The sequence below is a fragment of the Hippopotamus amphibius genome, chromosome 4 (assembly GCF_030028045.1).
Source record: "Hippopotamus amphibius kiboko isolate mHipAmp2 chromosome 4, mHipAmp2.hap2, whole genome shotgun sequence".
Classification (NCBI taxonomy): Eukaryota; Metazoa; Chordata; class Mammalia; order Artiodactyla; family Hippopotamidae; genus Hippopotamus; species Hippopotamus amphibius.
Window position 1 is genome coordinate 110011111 of NC_080189.1, and position 24720 is coordinate 110035830.

Sequence of the window (24720 nt, forward strand, 5' to 3'; positions counted from 1 at the left end):
CATATGGAAGTCCTCATGAGTTTCAATATTCGAAGGTGGCAATATCTGAACACACCCCGGGGTCTTAGAGGAGAGTGGAGGTGCTCGCCAGTGTGGCCTGGACTGTAGCCTACAGATCGAGGTGAGTTGAGGCACTTGGCCCGAGTAGGTGATATGAATGCGAAGAGAGACGACTAACCAGCAGATCAGGGTACTATTAATTCATATCCTCCCCCCCAAAAAAAAGTGGCATGAGACTTCAAGGTCTCATCCACAGAGGAGTCGTGTAGCTTTTCCTTTAGTTTGTTATACTTTCTCTTACCTTGTCGTGTGGCAGGAATCACATTTACAGATCTGTAGTATATTTGCAATCAGTGGGGACTTGCCTGGTGACTCAGTGGTTGTGAATCTGCCTACAAATGCTGGGGACACTGGTTCCATCCCTGATCTGGGAAGATGCCACATGCTGCGGAGCCACTAAGCCCATGCGCCACAACTACTGAGCCTGTGCTCTAGAGCCCACATGCCACAACTAGGGAAAGCCCACTTGCAGCAACGAAGACCCAATGCAGCCAAAAAAAAGAAAAAGAAAAAAGAAAAAAGAAAAATCAATGGCTTGTATCACTTTCAAATGTCCCAGCACCTCTGTGGCATCGAATCACCTGCAAACGGCATTAATTGCTTTACTGAGTCCACAGTCATGAGCCTCATTCTACGCTTGAAAGTTTTCACTAAAGCCTTCTGCTTTCTCTCCTCGGTTGGAAATGTTGATTTCACTTCCCCAAAATGGCCAGGGAAGACCTAGCTCATGATCTTATCTTAAACTGCTCACCATGTGTCCTCTGGGAGTTGTTTCTCATCAAACCAGCCCCCACATACCTCCTCTCTGCTGTTTATACCAAGAAGAGTATGTGCGTTTTGGAGCCAAAGCTTTGTAGTAGATTTGCTTTGCTCTTTTCGGCAAGTTTCAATCTGAACTCTTTACGTGACATGTATTTAAAACGCTACTTATTAATTGTGACAGAGAAGGCACTGTCGAAGAAATGTTTTAATATGGTACATCTTGTAATCAACATTGCAATTCAAATAGTCATCTGGTTATGAAACAAAAACCCCAAAGATGAAAATTAAATCACAGCTACCTGGACACAACCTTATTAGTGAAATTATATCGTGGAATACAATTACCTCAAATACAGGTAATCATGTAATTATAACTTGAATGGATGCAGTTATGATATGTAAGGATGTGTAGTGATCACGGATGATAAGACAGTTATTCTTTGCATGAGAATCATAAACCTTCTCCTGAAACTTTGTGAGTGGGTAAACTGCTTCCTTCGGTGGGTCACAGGAGAATTTGCTCATGTCATCGTGAGCTGTGCATTCATAGGGTAACTTCTGCCTTCTTGAGAACGAGAGGCTGTGATGGCAGGTGAGAGCTGGACAATTAAAGCACCCCCCACCTCCTCAAATTGCCTCCTTAGGGAAGCAGGTGGTGGTTTGACCAGTGGGGATCCCACTGCAGGAAGCGTGATGTGATTTTCCCCCAGAAAGTCTGGTCAGAGACCTGCTGAATATTTCCTGAAAGCCATTTAGCTCAGTGCCTGGGGATGGAAGAAGGTCTCTGTTCTCTGGCTTGTATTTGGGTACATGGTTGTCTTGTTGTGGACTCCACCTCTTGACAAGCAGAGCATCAGTCACTCTGTTCTTTCATCTTCCTGCTCAGCCTGTTCACGATGGAACCCTGTTCTCCACCCTCCGAGGGTATGGCCGGGTGGCCAATCGCATGCTTGGCTTGTGGGAAAGGGACCAAGGGGGTTGCGCACGTCACATGTGGTGGAAAGAAATAATTCAAAGCTATCCTGTGCCTTCCTCAACGGGTGGCTCGTGGGAGATGAGGCTGGAAATTGGGGGAAAATTTGGGAAAAAATAAAAAAGAAGCGGCTTTGCTGAAAGCATGGAGTCTCCCAAATGTTAAAATGCAGTCATTGTCATTCTTCCCAGAACAGTATGGAGGAATTCAGATCAGAGCGGCCAATATTGGCTTTTATTTGCAAATGGTTGAAGCAGTTGCTTTTGGGGAATTAGTTTATTCAGGTGACCTTGTGATTTGGGTCAATTAAGGGACCCTTACGTGGGACGGGAACTAACAGTTAAGCTCTCTGCAGAATTACACACACATAATCTTGTTTAATGCTTATACAACCTGATAAGTAAGAATTATTACAGCCCTTATGGATGGGCACATGGAGAACTGTATCATTTGCTCAATACAGTGCACCTCATATAATACATAGGAGAGCCAGGGCTCAAATCAGCTCTGACTCTGAAATTTGTTACTCTTGACCACCACGCTTGAGTGGAGTAGCCGACGAGGTTTGAGAATGGTGGGCATGTGATGAGAGAGAACACTCTTGAAAGTAGGCTTCATGGTAGCGTGATTATAAAACTCAAGTGTTTATTCACTGGATTCAATTGAGCTTTTGAAATGCATACTCTTGTTCTTCCCTACATCACAGATAAGGAAACTCAGAGAAGGAAGTTGATCAGAGTCATGTGGAAGAGCTTCCTGGACTGTCCAATATGGAACCACTGGGTTTATTTAAAGTTAATTAATATTCTATAAGGATAAAACCTCTGTCCTCAGTTGCAGGGGATACTTTTCAAATGGCTGCATGAAGCCAGAGGCAATGGGACTGATCCAGACAGTTTCCATCATCCCAGAACCTCCAACTGGAAGATGTTAGCTGATTGGCAAACCCCTTCCTCCTTTCTAGGCACATGGCTGTTTACCCAGAACCCCCTGTGGTTGGATGTGCAGTGGGGCTGAGTCCCAGCCATGGGATGAAGGCAGAGGTAACATACCATTTCTAGGTCTGGACCATACAAATGCCCATGAGAGATGCTACCTATGGTTCCTGCTCAGTTCACGTGATGCAGTTGAGCTTGGTGCATTGATGGCCACACAGTAAAGACATGGGGACCAACGATGGGGGGAGTGGGTCCCTGAATCACTGCCCCGATGGAAGTGACATGCCAGTTAGGACCTCTCGTTTTGGACCTGATGCAAACAAGACACAGATTTCAACACTGTGGGTCCGCTGAGGGGTGGAGTTTGTCAGTCAACAGGCTTTGGGGCTGTGCTTTGAGCTTCTAGTCCCGATGCAGAATTTTTCTCCCAACCCCTCCACCCCGAAATCAGCAAAATAGAACAGATTGCCCACACAGGAGTTGCCCCAAGAAAACACAGTGCAACTAGCAAACTACTGCACAGGGAGTCTTCTTTTCCTTCCGGGTTAGAAACTTGCCAGTAAATAATACTAATAGTAACAGTAACACTCACATTTTAAATTCTATGTGCTGGGGAGCTGACTTATTGCATTTAGTCCCCGTGACAACCCTGCACACTAAGTACCACTTTATCCCCATTTTACAGATGAACAAACTGACATTCATCAATGTGAAGTCCCTTATCCATGATAATAAGCTAGTGGGAGAAAGAGCCATTGTTCAGACTTTGGTGTGTCGACTGCAGACCCAGGACAAACACACAGAGAATGTGCAGGGCCTTCCTGACCGTGGCTGTTACAGCGAGGGTCCCTGTAAAATAGGTCAGGACAGCTGTGAGGAGCAGCATTCGTTCTAGGTCTGTGGCTCAAGAAAAACTCTCCCGGGAGGCCAGAGCCCTGCTCAGAAACCATCATACGCGTGAGTGTGTGTGCATGTGTGTACGTGTGTGTACGTGTGTCTACAGTGCTGCCTTTATTGGGTAAATGAGTATCAACTCTGACTACTGTGCTCTTTACATTCTTTTCAACAATTTATTTTTCTAAAGCTTTCATTGAAAATTCCTTCTTCCTGTATTGAAAGCCATACATTCCCAAACAAAATTTATGAAAACTGCTGGATTATATCGTTAGAGCCCATTCCACAACTGTCGTTTTGAGAGAAGTAGGAACTAAAATAACAACTGAGAACAAACGTTCTTGCTTTGGATGTTTCTAAAGCAAACATATATTTACTGTTGCGGGTGAGAGGCCGTAATCACTGGGAATTCTGTGAACTTGATGGAAATGGTCTTTGTCGGATCGGTGCCCCCGATGAGCAAGGTGCAGACTTTCTACGGAGATCACACCACAACATGAGGAAAGGATGCCAGGCCCACAGCCGTCTCCGTCAGATACTCCTGCCATCAGACGCCTCCATGAACCTGTTGCTACTTTAATAACATAATAGATGATTTTAGGGATGAAAGCAAACAGAAATATATTGTTGAATCGTCTTTTCTTATGGGTAAGAAAATGGAGGAAGACCTTGACCAATTAAGTTCATTTTATCCTGCAGTCCATACACACCCATAAACACATACTCACAAATACACACACTCGCCACTCAATTTATCCTAATGAAAGAAGGAAGCAAAACCCCTCTAACCCAGCAGCACCAGAGGAGATGTATGAGGGTGAGTTAAAAATGATCCTCACTCTGGTTATGTTAAAACTTCCGTGAATTCTACAGCCAGAGTGCGGATCATTTTTGACTCACCCTCATAAATCGAGGCGATGAGAAGAATAAACAACGCATCATGAAGTCAAGATCAGCATCAATTCCTCCATCCAGTCACATTAACGATTCTTTGTGATAATAATTCCTCACACTGATTCAGTGAATGGAAGTGATGGATAAAAACACCAGCAAAGCACAAAAGAGGTCCATTCAGGGCTCAGCAAATTACAGCTTTCAAAGGCAATAACCAGAGCAGAGTCTGCCCCAGATCTTCAGGAAAAAGCTTTGAATAATGGATGCAACACAGCTTTGGAAGTTAAAAATAAGTGTGATGCAGGCAAGAGAAGGTGGGACTTAAAATACGTTCCCTAGGGGGACTGACGGAAAGTCAGAAGGAACCCCTGACTTCACAGGAGTGACAATCGTGTGAAAAAAAGATCTCTAATAACGTGAATGCTGATCTCAGGGAAGTATTTAAATCGTAGTGAGAGGCAGGAGTCACAGCACATTCAGCCCAATCTCAGAGATACCAGAATCTTCAGGACAAGTTTTGTGCTAGTGCTGAAAGGAAGCAAGTGATGGACCCCAAACTCCAACAGATCAATAAACCAAGTGAAAACAAGGCATCCAGGGTGAGGGGTGGCTGAGCTGGGGGATTCAGGACCTTCTGGGACAGCACCCACCCAGATGTCCTACCCTGTCCCCAAGGGAGGGAAGCTCTGACTCCATCTTGATACCTCAAGGGGCTGCGTTTTTACTTATCCTACAACAGCAAACTTGAAAGGGAGAGGACTTATAAAAAATATGACCCTCTGCAGGAAGGAGAGAGAGTTCAAAGTCAGACAGCACTGTGGTGGCCCCATTGGTCACGGGGGACCCGGAGGGTCAGCATCAGGACCTGTTGCTCTCCCATGGAATCTTCTCAATGATGGAAACGTCCTCTGCCTGGCCTGGTGAGGCAGCCAGGAGCCTTGTGCAGCCCTTGGCCTGTGGCTAGGGTGGTCGAGGAACTCAATGTTGACTTTCACTTAATTTTTAATTTTCTAAATGTAAACAGCCACGTGGAACTGGGGGCTGCTACCTTGGACAGTTCAGATACAGACAAGTCTATTGTTAACAATTTTAAGCACAAAGGTCTAAGCATTCACTTACCATCCATCACCAGCCTGAGCCCTGTCCAGTGCTCTGCGGAGCCCTTTGCCTCCCACGTCCTCACTGCCCGTGGCGCACAGACCTGATGGCACACAAACCTCCGCTCTGCCCAGGGAGAAAACCTTCTGAGCACAAGGAGAGCCACACGTTCCTCAAGCTTCCCCTGGAGTGTCCAGAACCTCCAGCTGCTGGGTGGTACCCGTGTGGTGTGGTTGTGCCTTACCTCTGCACAGATTGGCAGGGAAGAGAAAGGATGTTTGGAGAGCTGTCTTGACCCCAATGTAAGAAGAACGTGGACTGAACTGAATAATGTGCATACAGGTATTAAGAAATTGTGAACTATTTGCATGTGTTAGAATGAACCAAGGCAACGGGCGTTATACCTCAGGAGTTTCCTTACAGTCATTTTTATATTTTCTATTCGTATAGTGCCGTTTATTTTTTCTCTTTTCTTTCTTTGTTCTTATCCTTTTTCCTTCCTTCCTTCCTTCCTTCCTTCCTTCCTTCCTTCCTTCCTTCCTTCCTTCCTCCTTCTTTTCTCCCTCTCTTTTCTTTCCTCCCCTCCCTCCTCTCTTGCTGTGTTGGTGGGGGTGGGGTGTCCTTCTGCCATCACACTGGGTGTCACACTGGGTTGTATGCTAGGGGGGTTGAAGCCATGACTGTGGTCCTTGTTTAACATCTTTGGCTGCACTACAGCATTTATTTTTGCTTTCTGGAAACAATCATGGAAACCGGTTCCCAGAGGCAGCCTCTCCTGAAGCAGTGGCTCCAGCCCTTTCTCTGTGTGCACTTTGCTCTGCTCTTAGAAATGACGCACTGCAGGGAGAGTGGGAGCCCCTGATGGGGCAACAGGATCCCGCGCTGTGGGGCCAGCACTGGTGGGGTTTCCCCTCGGTTTCCCCTGCAGCTTCTGCTCATCCTGTCTCGAGCCTGCAGAGTCAGAAGCCATGTGGCAAAGCGCATGTTTTACAGCCTATGTGAGGCTGGAGATCAGGCGTGACTCCTGCACTTTCTGTTCACAGTGGGGCATCACCAGGCCCACACCACTGTCTTGTTCCCCGTTCAGGTCATAGAGGGAGGGACTGCTATCTGAAGCCCCTGCTACTTTCTCAGCTCACTTTGTAGCTGCTTCCAGCCACCAGAGCTGACTTTATAACGCTGTATGGATTTAGCAAACAAGGAAACAAAATCTTTCATACAGGTGGGGAAGTGAGCCGGAGAAGTGATGGGGGAAACGGTTAAGTGAGGAGATCGGTCACACGTCCAGGAGCAGAATTAGGGTCGGTTCTGAGTCAGCTCAGGAGGAAGACAGGGAGAGACCACAACACCACACACGATGGGCTCAGAGATTTTGTTTTCAGTGGTTTTGAGGAGAGGAAACTTCTATAGAGCAGACACTTGTTGAAACCAGCATCAAAACTGTCAGAAACGGGATTTCTCTCATTCAGAAAAAATTTCACTCATCTAAAATAACAAAAAGAGAAAAAAGAAAAAAGGAAAAACTTCACTCAGATTTTTTAGAAATTTTGACAAAGGTATGTCTGTGCTGTCCACTTAAAGATCTACGCAGCATACAAAATAATGCTATACATTAAAATCAACAGCCTCTTTAATGTGATGAACTATGATGTATACAGATAATCAATTAACAAGTGTACGCTAGCGGGTTTATCTGTGTGTATTTATCTTTCACAGATAAATGAATATCGGCCTTGTGATTTTGTGTGGCCCAGGGCCCAGCCCAAAGTGAGCACACAAATATCAGTTAAATGATTAAATGTTCTAACTTATTATAATTATTACTCCCAAATTGCTTGTCTCAGTCAGAGGTTCTCATAGGCACATGTTTCTTCTTTTGAGCTTTGCTTCTTAATTCAAAAACATATGGTTTCTCTAATGTTTCGACACCTCCAAGGGTAAGAGACCAAAACAGGATTCAATGAAGAGCAACGTGTTCGTGATTTCTAGTATCATGGACATCTTTAACACAGCGATCACGTGAGACACAGGGATCAGGGATGATGCCCGTTGGCCGGGAATGCCGGAAAGTGGTTCAGTGATTTCCAAAAGTCACATAACTTATTTGCGGCAAAAGGGCAGACCCCACGATCCAGGTCTCCAGGCCACTAGCCCAGGGCTGATGCATATAAACAATCGAGGTGGGTCCATCCCTGCAGACCTCCACAGCTCAGACAGAAAGGTCAATGCCACGTCTTAACCACCACCCACTGTCCCAGAGGAAAACTCAACAGGGACCACATCCAGAAATTTCCCCAGGAGCATAGAATCATCCTGCCTATTCTAAATCTTTCTCCTTAGAAATTATAATTCTATATTCAGAGTTGCCTGAAGGCCTAGGTTGAGTGATTGCGATCAGATTTTAGTGCACGGACTCATCTTGTATTTTCTAAAACTTATGAAATGGCTCTGTCATTCCCAGGGCTGGAGAACACTGGAGTTTTGCTTGGAAATTGCACTTTTTATCTACCTGGGCTCACAAGTGCCTTTAATCTCATCAGCCAGTGGCAGGAATCGTGACTCATTTCAGCTCTGAACATTGAGCATTTTGGTCTTCAGTGAAAGCAGGCAATGCATTTCCCGTCAGTATTACAGATAGAATGAAATTTACGTTTTCATGGCATATAGTACTTTCACAATATTAATTATTTTTCTGAAAAAAAATTTGCTCTTTTTATAGGGCGGGATCTGATCCTGGTACCATTGACTCTGTGTTCATACAGTGTGTGTTCTATCAGAGCTCAGGATTGATATACAGATTTTTTTTTTTTTGATATACAGATTTTTGTACTCTGAACTGTCACGTAGGCCTTGTAAATACTGTACACACACACACACACAGACACACACTTGCAGGACCTTTTTAATTGAAGCAAAATGTGGTCTCTAGTGAGGAAGCAAGGTGTGTGTGTGTGTGTGTGTGTGTGTGTGAAGCTAGAGAATAGGAATGAAATAAAGACAGACCCAGTAGTTGGATGTCTGTGCTGCACATTTTCAAAATTCTAAGTGAAGCCACGCAGGAGAGGCTTCCTGGAGGAAGAGATCTCAATGCAGGTTTTGAAGAAATTACGGACTTTATGGCAAATGAAAGTCTCCTCAAAGAACAAAGCTTCTCCTCCTTGTAGGAGGTGATGGGTTGGAGCCAATGACATTCAGGTGACTCTCAACTCCGCACCTGGGGACACAGTGGAAAGAGTCCCATACTTGGACCCAAAGGAAACAGGGTCTGACAGGCAGCTTCCCAGGCAGCTGGGGGTGACGCACAAGCCCTCCCCCGGCTTCTCGTGTGTCACCCGAGAAGAGCACTGAGGGCTAAGGGCCAGATCACACGTTTTCCTGGGAGGGGGAAAGAACTCTGAGTTGAGGGCTAGACACAGAGAAATCCCATCTGGGCTTCTTTGGAGGAGGTGGCAGAGGGGAGCTTTGGGGGCGTTGAAGAGACTTGGCTTTTTACCTGAGCCTCTTCACAACCCCCAGCGCCTCCAGACACTGAGCCCCACGTTCCCAAGGCCACCAGAGCCCGCGTGGCTGAGTGAGGGCTGCCCCGTGGCAGGGCCAGCCTCTCTAGATCCCACGTGGCGGCCACGCCGCAGTCCCACGGGGGTTACCGTCGCCCATCAGCTGCTGTGTTCATTTTTGTTATCATACAACTATTTTCCTGGATGTCTGTCTATCCAAACTAGGAAAATGACGTCTGGATTTAGAGAGACGGTTGAGTTTTCTCATACTGACGTACACTGTCAGGCTGGCCCTGAAGGCGCCTGGGTTTGTGGTAAGCACAGCAGTCTCCCAGGGGAAAGCCAGCTGCATCACAGTTCTCCCAAAGTTCCCCTCGGCCTCCTCGTCGCCTTCACCTTGGGCTCCCTGGGCTCCAGTCTCCCTGCAGCTCCACAGGCCCTCCCAGGGCACCCTACCTGTAGGGGACTGACACCAGCAATACCATCTGACAGGAGGACGACCTTCCTCCCACCTTGGGTCACCTTGGGACCTTGACTGTTTCCCTACCCCTTAGATGGACACTGGGGGGACAGGAATCATTCCTGAGACTGTTTGATTGACGGACTAACCTCAGGAGGAGAATGTGTCCAGGCAGCGACCGAGCCAGAGGTGAGGTGAAGAAATGGCCACTGGTGTCCATGGGGGTCTGGGGAGATGCTTAACTTCCCCTGGGAACCGGCCACCCCCTGCGGGCACCCCTGACCTCACAGCCCCCACAGCAGGACTCAGTCAACACTCACAGCACCAGGTCAGCCAACTGCAGGGATAGGAACCACGCGGCTTTGTGATATTTTAAAAATCAGTCACAAGTCTCTTGATTGAAGCGATGTTTTCTATCCTCATCTCCAGATACAAGTGAAGTGATTCACTAATAAACACAGTCACAAGGCAGTCATGTTTACTCGGTGAAGGTCCAAAAATAGTTGGAAGGAAATCTGAAGATAAACAGTGGAACAATAGTCCCTTTTTCTATTTGGGCCTCTTCATTTTATTAAAATATGGATCAAACAGTGATTTCAGAATTGGGAAGACCTGGTCAAAATGCCAACTGTGGTGTGATGTGGTCTGTACAAAATAGGATGACAGAGTAGTTTTCAGATCTGCTATTTCTTTGTTATTTTCCAAGCGCTGAGTCAGTGATAGAAATCAAAGAAAGTTTACACTTATTTTTAGGATACAAAACATTTTTTTTTACATTTTATGTATATTTCTTGAAAAAATGTGTATATATCAGTAGTTCTCAATCAGGGAGGATTTTGTGCCCCTCCCCTGCCCTGGCCCCTGGAGATACTGGCAATGCCGAGAGATGTTTTTCGTTGTCGGCACTTGGAGAGGGATGCTGTGGGCGTCTAGTGGGCAGAGGCCAGGGATGCTAAACATCCTACAGTGTCAGGACCGTCCCCACAGCGGAGAATCACCTGACCCCAAATGACGTCAGAAGTGCAAGGTTGAAAAACCCTGAGATGTGCGTGTGTATAATATTACGTGTGTGTGTGTGTGTGTATATATATGCACAGATGTACATGCATCTATGAATATACATAAATATATACATATATCTACAGGGGGAGGGGAGAGGCTGCATAGCCCCTTCCCATTTCCTGTGCCTCGGCAAGCGAGGGCTAAATTTTATTTCCTGCAAAACCAGCACAGCCTGATGGTCTAAAAAAACAGGAATTAAGACTAGAAGAAATACAAGACTTTTTTTTTTTTAGCTGAATGAAGACTCATAAAAAGATCCTGAAAGGTACTTCAGACAGGTACTCCACTGGGATTCTCAGAATTCCCTCTGCTTCCTTACCTGCCGGCTGTTCGGGGAACTGTCACCTTTGAGACTCGGGTGCTTCCCTTTTAAAATGGGGAAAATAATGAGCACTGAATAGAGGAAAATCCCTTTCTCAACCCAAATGTGCTCCATAAACAAAGTGTTAGGATAGTCAAGGAATGAGGAAAGGTCAGGGGAAAAGGTTTAACAGGGAGTTCAAAGACTGACAATACGACCAGAGTAAAACCATCCCAGGTTGGTTTTTTTTTTTTTGTTTATTTTTTCCTCAGAGCTGTTTCCAAAGTGAGCTTTTCTAGAAGACTTTTCAAGTTCCTCTCCATTTTTCAGCAACAATTTCAAAAGAGCAAACTTATTTCAAGCAGTCATCAAAAAAACAAAAAAACCCCTACATTTACTACTGTGTTTCTGCGGTGTTTTCGGTCAGATCCTTCAATCCCTGCAATCCAGCCTGTGCCAGAGCTGCTTCTGCGAGGGGCACCCAGAGGGGTGCCCGCCTCCGATGGATGTCCATCCACGGATTCGAAACAAACGGCACTTTCACGAGGAGTTGGCGATTGAAAAGAATGTGGTCAGGAAACTCGACAATTATAATTAAAGCGGCCCGCTCACCTCCTTCCGTCACAAAACAAACGTTTGCAAGAATTTTGTGGCGCGTTGAATAGATACAGTTGGAGATCACATCCCAAGACAACGCAGACTTTCTCATTACCAAAATCACTTGGCTTTACGTATGGGGTTGGAGCCATGCCTCTGAGCACATCCCTAACACCAGGCCCCAAGCCAGGGAGCGGGGCTGAGGGGGTGGGAGCCTCCCCCACCATCGACATCCCCATCAGATGGTCCATTTGTTACAACTGATGAACCCACGCTGACACTCCATCCTCACCCGGAGTCCACAGTTGACTTTGGGGTCACTCTGGCAGTGTACGTCCTATGGGTTTGGACAAACGTACGACATGACCCACCCCTATATTGTCATGCATTTCACTGCCCTAAAAATCCCCCGTGCTCCTCCTGTGCACCCCTCTCTCTGCTTTAACCCCTGGCCACCACTGATCTTTCTATTGTCTCTGCAGTTTTGCCTTTTCCGCAATGTCATACAGTACGTAGACTTTTCAGACCAGCTTCTTGCACTCAATAATATGCCTTTAAGTTTCCTCCATGTCATGTCATGGCTTGAGAGCTCATTTCTTTTTAGCTCTGAACAATATTCCATTGGATGAATCACAGTTTATGTACCCATCACCTACTGAAGGACATCTTGGTTGCTTCCAAGTTTTGGCAATTATGAGTAAACTAGCATTTTTAATGAGTAAACCAAACAGTACCTCTTGGGTTTTCCTATCAGAACAGCTTTACTGACAAAAGTGAACAGAAATCTTGCAGTGGTCATGAAGTAGTTTGGGGCTGTCTGTCCAAGAGAGAGAACTTCTGGGAGCTTCCTATTTTATCCTAATATTTCTGACAAAATTGCATCCTAATCTATTTTTATTATTAAAACAATATTTATACCTTTTATTATGACAAAGTATATGTTCCCCAAAGCCTCAACTGAATTTGATCCTCAGAGGGAAAAATATACTTGTTTCTTCCCCAGAGTTTACAGTGTTTCAGGGGGACTCCTGTTTCACCTTCATATTCCAAAATTGTCATGATTAAATCAAAGCATAAAAGTACAGAGACACCAAGTGAATACGTTTATACTATCCCCAACCAACAAAATAAAATCCCTAAATTACTCAAGGAAGCAAAATAGGCTCAATTTCCTACGTATTCCATTCTAAAAGGAAAGCTTCAGGACACCCATTTTATTATGAATTTTAGTTGACTTGATGGACATTTTTCTTCGGAATGAGGACTTTGGCAAACGATGACTCAGAGTTTCATGCAATTAATTGCATGCTATTGAGCAGAATATCAGCGTCTGGCAATCACTGTGCTAATCCAAACTCAGAACCATGCCGGAGCACGGCCCCTCACATCACCTGCTCCCTAATTATACCATTTAGATCGGGGATCATAAACTTGATTTCTATTATTATTGCTCAGAATACCTTAGAATCTTAGAATCATAACGTGATCAGCGAATTTAGAGCTCGGCACTTTTAACTTCCTCATTCTGAGGGGCAAGAGAAAGCACATTTTAAGGGGCCCGGCCAAGATGAGATTACACAGGTAGCTATTTGCAAAGATGGAAATTAATCACATCATTCAATCATGTATATGCTTCATCAGGCATGAATATCTGGAGTGTGGACTATCCACGTGTGGCTGCATTTTGAGGAAGAATGGGGCATTTTTGGTTTCCTTGGCATGCCACGTTTTGCTGCACCTTCCAACCACCTGTTCGAACGGTTACTTGTGCACTTTTCTTGCTCTAACCTCTGCTCTACCATCGCGTAATTGGCATCTCCAATTCTTTTCTTTTTCTTTTTTAAAATTTTTATTGGAGTATAGTTGATTTACAAGGTTGTATTAGTTTCAGGTGTACAGCAAAGTGAATCAGTTATACATATACATCTATCCACTCTTTTTCAGATTCTTTTCCCATATAGGCCATTACAGAGTATTGAGTAGAGTTCCCTGTGCTGTACAGTAGGTCCTTATTAGTTATCTATTCTATATATAGTAGCGTGTATGTGTCAATCCCAATCTCCCATTTGTCCCTCTCCCCCTTATCCCCTGCGGGGAATTAGTTTGTTTTCTACATCCCTGGCTCTACTTTTGTTTTGTAAATAAGTTCATCCCTGAAGCTGCTTGCTTAACTCTGATGGGGCCTCGAGAAATAGGCATCAAATGGACAATGAAAGCCTGTGTTTTTGGAACAAGTTGTGTCCAGAGCTCCGTCGGGCCCTCTCAGCTCTCCTCTTTATAGGAGGCCCATCCAACCTGGCTGGCCCCTGACTGGCCCCTGTGCGCACACGGGCGCACGGATGGATTTACAGCCTCAGGGTCAGAGCCCACAGTCGAAGGTGGCAGTCCAGTCATTCCCTGGCGTTGTTCTGGTCACGGTCACCGTCTCGGTTACAGTCACATCAGGAGGCCTTGGCTGCCCCTCCCACGCGGCCCTCTTCTATCCAAGAGTAAGGGTTGCAGAGCCAAGAAACGGGGCGTCCAGGAGCTGTGCTTTCTCCTTCCTTCTACTTCATAAAAGGTACCTAAAATGATCAAAACACTTACCACCAGAGCAGGGAGCGGATGGCAGGAATTCTCAAGAGCAGAATTCAGAATCCGGAGATGAAGCCAGTGGCTCAGAGGCAGAGAGAGGAACGGGGTAGTTAGATGTGCTGTGAGAGGCCCCCACGGCACTGGCAGACTGGGACCCCCGTGCTCTGGGGTCCTGGGGCCTCTGGGCCAAGGAGAGCCCGACAGGAAATTGCACTTCCCCGCGGGGATGCTGGGTTCCTGGGGTGCACGGCGTCTTCCTGCCTTGGGCCTGAGGCTTTATTTCAAAGGCAGCCCACATGCTGTTTCTCAGGCAGGGCCTCCCCCAAGGCTGAGAAATGGAGTAATTTTTACAAATATGTCAGTCACTTCAGTGGAATTTAACAGCCCGCAAGCAAGGATTAAATGAAGAGGGAAAGCCTCACTGTTATTTTTAGAGCTGCCTTCCTCCCGGGCTCTGCCGACAGAGTTAGCCTAAACCCTTCTCCCAGCCCACTTCTCAGCAAAAATGTTTGGAGAAGACCTTTTCCCCCCATGATTGGTCCTACTGCTCAAGTAAGTTCAATATCAAGAGTAAGATTTTTCGGACACATTTACGAAAAGAATATAAGACACCTGAGTTACAAGCTTAGATGCTTTAGGTAAGAGTCTCCATCCCTTTCGGCAGAGAAGAGGTGCCCCTGAATGAGTTATTTTAGGTGAAACCCTGTTGCGGGGGCAGAATCCTGGGGGGGGGATGAAGACGGTGTTGCCCTGGGGTCGGTCATCCCAGGAGAAAGACGCCGGGCTTCTGGGCAGGGTTGTCTAGGCCAGGCAGCGAGGACCCACAGGTGCAGAGGCACATGTTCAGGATGCACGGCTGCAGAGCTTTCCTCTGAGCCAGTTTTCATGCTCCTGAGCTCAGTCTCCTGTTTCACATCTAATTAGTTTTACTGAGACATTCACGTCCACCTTAGCCAGCAGGCAAACATGACTGGGTACAGTCTAGACCTTGATTATTGAAAATACGTTAATTATTCAAATGTTGAGCTTTTTGTAATTCTTAGGACTAGACTCATTAAGCTGGCCCCAGCTGGACAGTCTTTCTGGACTGACTGGCTGAAGGGTGACCGCAGGTACCGAGGTGGGCAGTGTGGCGTGGTGGGGAGCACGTGGTCTGCTGGTATCAGGTGGATATTAGTGTGAACACATTTGGCCAGATTTTCAACCTTAGTTGAACCTGCTTTGCGGTGGGGCAAGAGCTCTTGTGAGGCTGTGAAGCAAATCAGACTCTGGGACCCCAAGCCGGCTGGGAGGGATGGGGTGCGGCAGTGCGTCTGGGGGTGCGGGGAAGGGGCTTACACAGCAGGCAGAGAGACCAGCAACCCTCGCAGGGAAGAGATGTGCTCCCAGTGCAGTGACTGGAGACCACCAGCTTCAGAGGGATGATTGGTGACGTATACATAATATGTTGTATTATAATAGAGGACAATTATATATAACTATACTATATATATACTCATGTGTGTATATACTGTGTATATATATATACACACACAGTATAATGTAACATAAGGTAGCATATATACAGTATAATGTAACATATATACCGTATAATGTAACATGATATGTCTAAGCCATTATAATAGATATATAGTATATAATATAGTAGGCAAGTATTATATCTTATATATTATAATTTATATTATATATAATAGTATAAATTACATAGCATGTTATATAATATAATATTTGTATTATAATGATATGATCATAAACAGAATATATATAATCATATAATATACCATAATAATATATCTGCCATATAGAAATATGAAATATGTAATATATCTATTCTAACATATTACATATATTATATAATACTTATATTTTTATTTTATAAATTATAATCTATATGATATATAATTATCTATAACTGTATTATAGATAATTATAATTATATGACTTTATTATATATATAATCTATCTATCTATATATTGCAAAGATACCCAAATAGTAAGTCAATTTAAGCTAAGTAATTGGGGATATTTTTGAGGAGAAAATAAAATTGAGGTATGTGTTTTCTCTTTATATAGCATGTAATTTCTTTTTAAGTAACGTAATTAGTCATCTTAAGATACCACGTTCTGAGGGGCAGGCCAGGTACATCGTGGCAGGCGTGGCTGCCACCGAAGGACTTGGGGTGACACACCGTGAACCGAGCCATGGATCCTGTCAGTTCTGTTCTGTGAAGCCTTCGCTCTGAGGTGACACCTGCGTCCCTGTTTTCAGGGGATGCCGACCGACGTTCCCCCTTCCCCGTTTCCTAGCGAGGGTGGGACCCAGGATACAGCCCAGTCGGATCCCAGGGCAGCTGTGCTGCGACCCTGTTCTCAGGATTTGCTCCAGTTCTCTGTTCACACACGTGCAGCCGACAGGCAGCTGGTGATACCAGAAGGGGCCTGGCTGCGACCTCCCGGGCCCTGGGGGCTGTGGTGAGAAGGGCCACCCCGAGGACCTGCAGGAGTTGGAAGGAAGACGGGTCCAAAGGGACGAAGAGGGCGACCCACACTCCCTGTTGTTTTATAATCATCGCTGTGTCTCCAGAAGCTCCTCTGTTGGCATCACCCCTGGTGTTTCCCAACCCGGGACCCGTGTTGAGCTCGCGGGTGGGCGGCCTCTCGGGCTTCGTGCAAGGGCGGCCTGCGGACGGGCCGGCTCCCCAGGGGGACCACACCAACCTGTCGGAGGTGGAACAGGGATGGGAGATACCCAGGGGGGCCTGGGTGGGGCCCTCAGCACCCGCCCTCTGCTGACTCCTCCATGTGGGGGAGCAACGAATCGATGGGTATTTGCTCCACAGTATTAGTGGAGGTTCTGCCATGCACTTGGCTGGATGGACAGGGCCCTAATGAGGTTCTCTGAAGGCGCGTTCATGTCGTGCCTTAGGTGTCAGAGGAGAGGCTTTTCCGAGGAAAGTCCCCACCCCCCCCCATCCACTGAGCCCTGGAGCAGCCCCTGCTGGAAACAGAAGCTTCAGGAGTGTGCAGGGGAGCAGGGCTCTTCTGAAGGAGCGTTAATGCTGCGCCCTATGTTTGCAAGGTGAGCTCACAGAAGAGGAAACGTTCCCTTCGACGCGCTTAGCGTCGAGGCTGGCCTCCGGATTACAGCGACACAGACGGATGAACAGGAGACAAGCACACAGTTGGAACTGAGTATTTTGTTGTGCACAGGGGAGTCTTCAGAAGGAAAATGAAAATCTGAAGAAGCCCTTAGGCCCCAAAGCTTATATGTCTGTTACACAAGGAGTGAGAAATTGTGGGGACGTGACAAGGCAAAGGGGCTTGGAACGGGGGCGATAAATTGTAGGGCGGGGACTAGGAGATAGAGGGTGGGGTATGGATGGAAGATTAGGGCTATTTTAGAAGGTTGCCTCTACAGGTCCATTCTGGCATTGGTAAGAACGTTCGGCTCCTCCTGGTCCAGGGAGGACACCCTTCTCGTGGGAAATTTGATGACCTGCTTTTGGTAGAAGGTGGGAGGTCAGAGAGCCCTTCCTGCATCTGCTGATTCTCTAGAACCTCCAGCTCAAAATGATTGATATGCTGAAGTGACGTACAGTGCAGCACATTCTGAAGCCCTTCAAGCATTAGAACCTCGTGCGTCCGTAATAACCATAAAAGGACCCATAGGAACTGAGACCGTCTCACATAACTTACTGAGGTTGATAAATGCCAGGGAGGGGCCTCCCTTGTCCATCAGCCATATTTGCTGGTCTCTGGCAGTCGAAAGCAGGGCACAGTGTCTGGTGTGAGCAACAAAAGCAAGAATGTTGTTGGTGAAATCTGCATCCCAGTGCTTCAGGCTCATGGTATTTATGGCCCCAGAACAGACCAACATCCAGATTCTTGTAGGAGAGCTGCTGCCTATTTCTAGCAAAGGCCAAGCTTGATGCTGCAGGCCTCAGAGTTTTAGATAACCAGTTATTTATTTAAAGTTGTATCCCCACGTCTGTACTCTGAGCTGCTCCACAAATATTTGGCCAGGCAATGAAATACGAAGCAACGTTGTATCACAGCACCCTGGAAACCTTATTTATTTTAGTTGATTCCTTCATTCTGTACCTGCAGTGGTGCAATGGAGAGATTCCTTCTTAAAGGGAAAATTAAAAAGCTTGGAGTTAATTTTTTTATAATTTTCAGCTCACTTTACTCTGGAAAGAAGCAGCGTATTACTCAAAGCCATAAAGTTATTCTTTACATAGTCCGATTACAAAATACGCCCTTCTTTATAGCCAAGCGAATGGTATTAGGTACAAGGAGATTCCTCTTCAAAGTTTAATCCCAAGAACTGAGCTGTACGGTTACTCAGTTTATGTCAGTTATTTGTTATGTGCCTCTAAGCCCAACTTGTAATTGTTGCAGCAGGTAGGGGAAGTGAACAAAAAAATAAGCAGTCAACTTTGCAATTTAACTGTTTGATTTTACTTAGCTATTGGAAATTAATAACACAGGCTTCGCAATTTGAGGGAAAACTCTAATTTAATCCTAGTAGGCACAGGGGACAACATTCTGAAATAGAGACAAAAAAAGATTATTAGAATCATTGAAAGTAAATTATTCTTAACTGCTTTAAAAAGGACACCATTTACACTGATTTCCAGTTTTGTGATAATGTAAAAACAGACTTTCTTATGTCAATTGTTCATCTCATAAAAAATAATTAAGACATTCAGGCATATATGCATATTTCCAAGAGTGACTCCTTACCTCGATGTTTTATTTAGTCTTGTATATTTTACACCATATTAATGAAAACATCCACATTTTATTATGTCAGATAGGAATATATCAGAAATTAGTATACAACTTCTCTGGCTTCCTCTCTCTTCTACATGAAGAGAAATACCCCCTTTTGGTAATTTCCTTGTATATTCAGGGTGAAATCACTATTTCGTTCCAATCACCTTCTTTCCTAGAGGGTTACCGGTGGTGGAGTCTGGCCCCTAGCCCCATTCAGACGGCCGCACAGCGAGTCCAAAGAGGAGCCCAGAGAGTCAACTTGGAGGGATTATTCGTGTTTGGGGAATTACTGCTCAATTAGGTTGAAACGCTGCCACGTTTCTCCCCCACCCTCTTGGAGACGTGAGGTAAATTGCTAAAATCCAGCAAATTGCCAAGATCACTCTGCAGTTCACTCCCTACCAGAAACTGGTGAAATTAATGAGGGGAGGATGCAGGGGCGGCTCTGTGCTCACTGGTTCCTGTTCTGAATTGGGTTCTCGGGATCAGGGAATCCCGTTCCTAATCCTCCAGGAGCCTGAGCTAAACATGCCCAGGGAACCTTACTGATCTGTTGCTGAGAAGGGCATCATGTCCACAAAACGTTAGAATCACGATGAGAAGAGGTTCTGCTACAAATGCCGGTGGGGCAGCTGGACGGCAGGCAGGGCCCGGAGGTACCTTCTGAGGGGCGAAGGCAGAACCTCATGAGAGTAAAACGTCACCCGAACCTTCTATGTGCGTCGTGATAGAGATTTTCACATCATGCGATACAGCCCGCAGGGATGGAAGCTGTCAAATCACACATTTTCATGAGCAGATTTATTGTTTCTGTGTCTGTCCTGAAATAGAGTATTATTACTCGTGTCAGCAGGAGCAGATCAGGCCAGGAGTGGGCAGCTGGGGTGTGCTACTCAGGCCTCTCTGTTTGCATGGGGCTCACACCAGATAAGGAATAAGGGAGTTGGGGGGAGGTGGGGGGACATGGGATGGACACGCTGTCGGGACCTGGGGGAAGGTGGAGGGCAATGACTTGCTCCCCTCCCCGCCCCGGGAGGCAAGTGGTCCTGAATGTAAGGGCCAGGCCAGCACTGTCCCTAGCGGTACCAGGTGTAGGTCCCTGAGTTCTTGGCTGTGACCCTTGTAATGAGACACAGATAACCCAGAGAAACAGGCACAGAGCTGCCTTCACATGCCCACCTGGTGTCCAGGTGGGAGATGCCCCAGGAAGTGAGGCCCTCTCAGTGGCTCAGGGTTCAGGCTTAAATCCTATCCTGGCAGTGGGAGGCGGGGTGCAGGCCTCCTCGGGGAGAGTACACGGTTTCTGGGGAAGACAGTGGCCCTCAGAGGACGGTTGGGAGGGTGGCAGTCTGTGACAGGGCCTGTCTGGGAGTGGGGTCCTCTCCTGTGACGAGGGTCAATCTTCCTGGTGGTGAAGCTCCTGGGAGGGGACCTGTGACCCCGAGTTCCTGGGGAGGCTCCGTGTTCATGCAGATGAGCGGGCTCAGGGGAAGAGCTCCCTGCATCTGCAGCCCTTCAAATGCCTTCAGCACAAGACAGTCAGGATACCAACGCCGCACATTTTGGGGTGGCAGGTCCTGCAGGCTGAGTCATGGTTTGGGGTAGCATGTTCTGCTGCTCTTCTGTGGCCTCCTGCTGTCACTGTTCCAAGGTCTTGGGGACATTTCTCCCCTAAAGACCCACGCCCCAGGGGCAGGGCATGCGGTGCTCTGGGAACGGCCCTGTGGAGCCCTGTGTGAAGCCTGGGTGGGACCAGGGCAGGGTGAGAGTGGGAATGCGGAGCCCACTTTCCCCGGTGGCCCCCACCCCATCCTCTTGTCCCCACCCTGTCCCTGTCCTCCCCCACTTCAAGGCTGGGCCTGTTTGAAGCACGTGGCTCATGGGGACACATACACACACACACTCACACACACATACATGTGTCTGGGGTTGGACTCCAATGTCATCAGCACTGCTCCCCACTTTTCACGGAATCCTCCTTTCCCTTCAAGTTTGTCTTCAAGGAATCCTCAGTTCTTTTAGAAAACGATGCCTTTCAGCCTTGCAGCCAATGCTCTTTGGGGTGTGCTCTTCCAAACGCCTGCAGCACTTCCTCAGCATCTTCCCAGGCCCACTGACTCCCCTCCACCCCCACAGGGACTCAGAGATCTCAGGAGGTGTGACCATAGCAGAGAAGCACGGAATCTGAACTTTTTCATTGTGGAGAAATCATTTAAAATCTGTGAGCCTCTCTGTGTGAGTGAAGCCAGTCGACTTAACTAGGCTGTAAAACCCCTTTAACTCAAAAACTTTGAACATGCAATTCCTTTCTCCAGATTCCCAGGCTTTTCTTATGGGGTGGGGTGGGGTCTCTAATTTGCCCTCCCAGACCCCTCCCCCTTCAGCAGCCACACCCCCTTCCCAGCCCCAGCCTGGATGCACCCGTTGGGGAGAGGAATTTACTCTTTCTTTCCTTCATTCCTGCCGCAGGGAGCCAGCCCCCAGCAAAACACACGTGGAATAAATGTAGATCTTTATTTGTGACCATTTTTCCCCCCTTCCTTTTCCCCCATCTATGGATTCCCCTCCGATTTTTGCTTTTAGGTACTTTGCGGCAGCACTGACAGGCAAGGTACTGGATGGCAGTCACCCTCGAAAGCGGGAGGGAGTCGGTCAATGCAGGTGAAAGAGCAGGACGATGACAGTTAAATGGCCGGATCGCTTACTAATTCACGGGCGCGAGGAGAAGGGAATGTCTCTCAATGGAGGAAATTTTATTCTTAGATTTCAGCTGAGAAGGAATGTTGAAAGTTATTGACAGGGAGGATTTTAGCATGTGTTAAATGGTTTTGTTTTAAAACTGCTAACACACGCACACACAGACGTCCATCCTTTTGCCTCCCTTCCAGGATTTGGACATTTTTTCTTAACATGATCATGCGTGTGGCTGCGTTTACACATGTTTACTGGGGCACCTATCACATGTTCTGAAGGGTGTGTTGTGACCCGCTCCCCTTGTAAAACACTCCCGGCTTTCTGTCTTGATGCTTAGATTAGTTTCAGTGAGTAGCTGCTCGTTGACTCGTTGACGGTGATTCTAAAGTTGCCCCTGGAACTGCTGTGTTATTTTCAGAGGTTCACATCCTCCACGTGGGTTTAGAAACATCTGCTGAGACCAGAACATACCAGTTAGAGCTATACTTTGCTATTCTCTGCATGCATCCAGATGGCCGCATCTAAGGACTAGACACTATAAAGTTTCACCACCTACTGTAATTGAAGTCATTTTCTTTTGTATGTTTGCTGAAACTGTTTAAGACAGTAAGAACTAATAAATTCTAACGTCCTAAAAGTTAAAATCTCTAAGTACATGTGCGTATGCGTGTTTCTATGAAAATGCTGTATGTTTCTGTTAAAACATATGTATAAACCACATTGTTTCACAAAATATTAAACATTTACTCTGAGAGAATTTTTAAAAATCCAAACAAAATAAACTTCACTGGAAATGATGATGCAATTATTACTTAATTCAACAAAATGACACACACTTCATCATAGAAACTTGAAAGATATTTGTCATTGATCATTATTTTGAGAAAAAATGACAGAGCTATTCAAATAAGTAAAGATAACATCAATTTTCAGATAATTTTGCTTTGGAAAGGATGTTTCATGATGCTTTATAGATCAGTGATCTTCATGTACTTTTCACTGTTATACCCTGTAATTTTGCAAACCGCCATCCTTATTAAGCTGACATATAAAATCTTTCCTCAGAAGTTTAAATAGTTGCAAGCGATGTCAATGTCAGCATACTGTAATATGGACAGGTAAAAATGAAATGATCAAATTACTGTTTTCCATGCAGTCAGTGATTTGGTAATGATCACCGTCTATTAAAAGAAAATACACAATCAATTAGCTGTAGGAATTGGACACTATTCCTATAGTATGGATTGAGTAGGACCCTGGCTCTAATTCTTTGTGTTTCTCTGGTGTTTGCCTAACCAACCCCATCTTCAGAGTGTTGGTTTCCCTCATGGTGATGAAGTGGCTGCAAAGTTCCCAAGAGTTGTGTTTGCATACCACACCACTTCCAGAGGAAGAGAAAGAACGTCTCTCCTCGGGGTCCTATACAGCACTGCAGAATGCCCCGCGGATGGAGTCAAGCTACACCAACCACTCCTTGAGTGAGAAATATACATCCTGTTCACTCTGTTGTCAATTAGGGGTTCTTATGAGGTCAAAACCTAACTCAAATCTTAATTTTGGCCTAAAAATGTAGGAAGTCTGATTATAGTATCCTGTTTCATAAGGCAGCATAACTTCAATGTGCTAACAGCAGACTGCGAGGACAGATGTTTTTTGTCTTTTTAGCTCACGGCTACAGTTCCAGAGTCTGTCCCAGTGCCTGACGTGCTGTAGATTTTGCATGATGAGTTGTTGAAACAAGCAACAAAGAACATCGACCACGTGGTAAGAAACGGCTTTGAGTGAGAACAGGAGTGGCCGCTCTGGGGCGAGTTGTGGGTGGTTGACGGCTGCCAGCCTGTCGGGAGCTGTGACCCAAGTCACAATGAGTATCGGTCCCTCTGGTCTTGCCATCCGTGTTGATCCTATGGGCCCCTCTTCCTACCACACCTCTCCCACCTCCTCCCCCGCAAAGCCCTCTGTCCATCTTGTCTTTCTGGAGGGCGTGAATCCATCGGCACTTCCCCTTCTGCAACGGAAGGAAGTGATTGCATGCGTCGGGTCACGCCACCCACTGCCAAGAAATTCTATTTCTGTCCCCTTCACTCATCAGGAGGAAACACTAACGGCTGTAGCCCCTCGTCAGCGTTTTCTGGACATCACGACACATTGGTATCCGTTGATGAGGTCGTGTTGATTTACTTCTATTTTGTAAAGAAATTCTTGAAATATTTATGCTGATAGAAATACATTGATTGAGAGTGTATCAGTGCTCGAGAGATGTCTGCGATTCTTTGCACCGTAAACGATACATTTCTTTCCCAACTTCGTCTTAAACTGTGGAGGCTTTGGTTTTAAAGAAAATGAAGACATATGGAAAGTTTGGAACATACTGAAAGAAAAAGCAACGCATTGTTCAGGTGAGCAGGGAAAAGAGACAAAAAGTAGAATTTTCGTCTTTTGATTACCACTGTGGAGCATTGATTGGGAACAAGGACATATTTGATTTCAGAAGTGAAACCCATCCTGGTATAAGGATGTGACAGTTAAATTCTATGTATAAGAATGAAACACTAGCAAATCCATTCCCAAGGTTTTTGTCTCAAAAAAAAAAAAAAGGACAGAAATTTCTGTAATTCTGTAAATCAAGTTCAGTCTTTCATGTCTGAATTCTTTTTTTTAAAGATAATATTTATTTTTATTTATTGGCTGTGTTGGGTCTTCATTAATGTACATGGGGTTTCTCTAGTTGCGGCAAGCAGGGGCTACTCTTCATTGTGGTGCGTGGGCTGCTCATTTCGGTGGCTTCTCTTGTTGCAGAGCATGGGCTCAGTAGTTGTGGCGCACGGGCTTAGTTGCTCCGTAGCATGTGGAATCTTTGCGGACCAGGGATTGAACCCGGATCTCCAGCATTGGCAGGCGGATTCTTAACCACTGCGCCACCAGGAGAGTCCCTCATGTCTGAATTCTGATCAATCAGCTTGATACTATTTTCCCCACACTGGACACTTTGCTTGGAGGAACCACCTCTCCTGCAGGGCATGGGCTCCTGCAGAGGTTTTGCCCCGAGGCTCTTCCTGGTCCCCTGGGCTTGGCTGGATCTCCACACCTGCAGCCTCCGCACATCCTGGTGGGAAGGTGGAGGGAATCTGACTCCA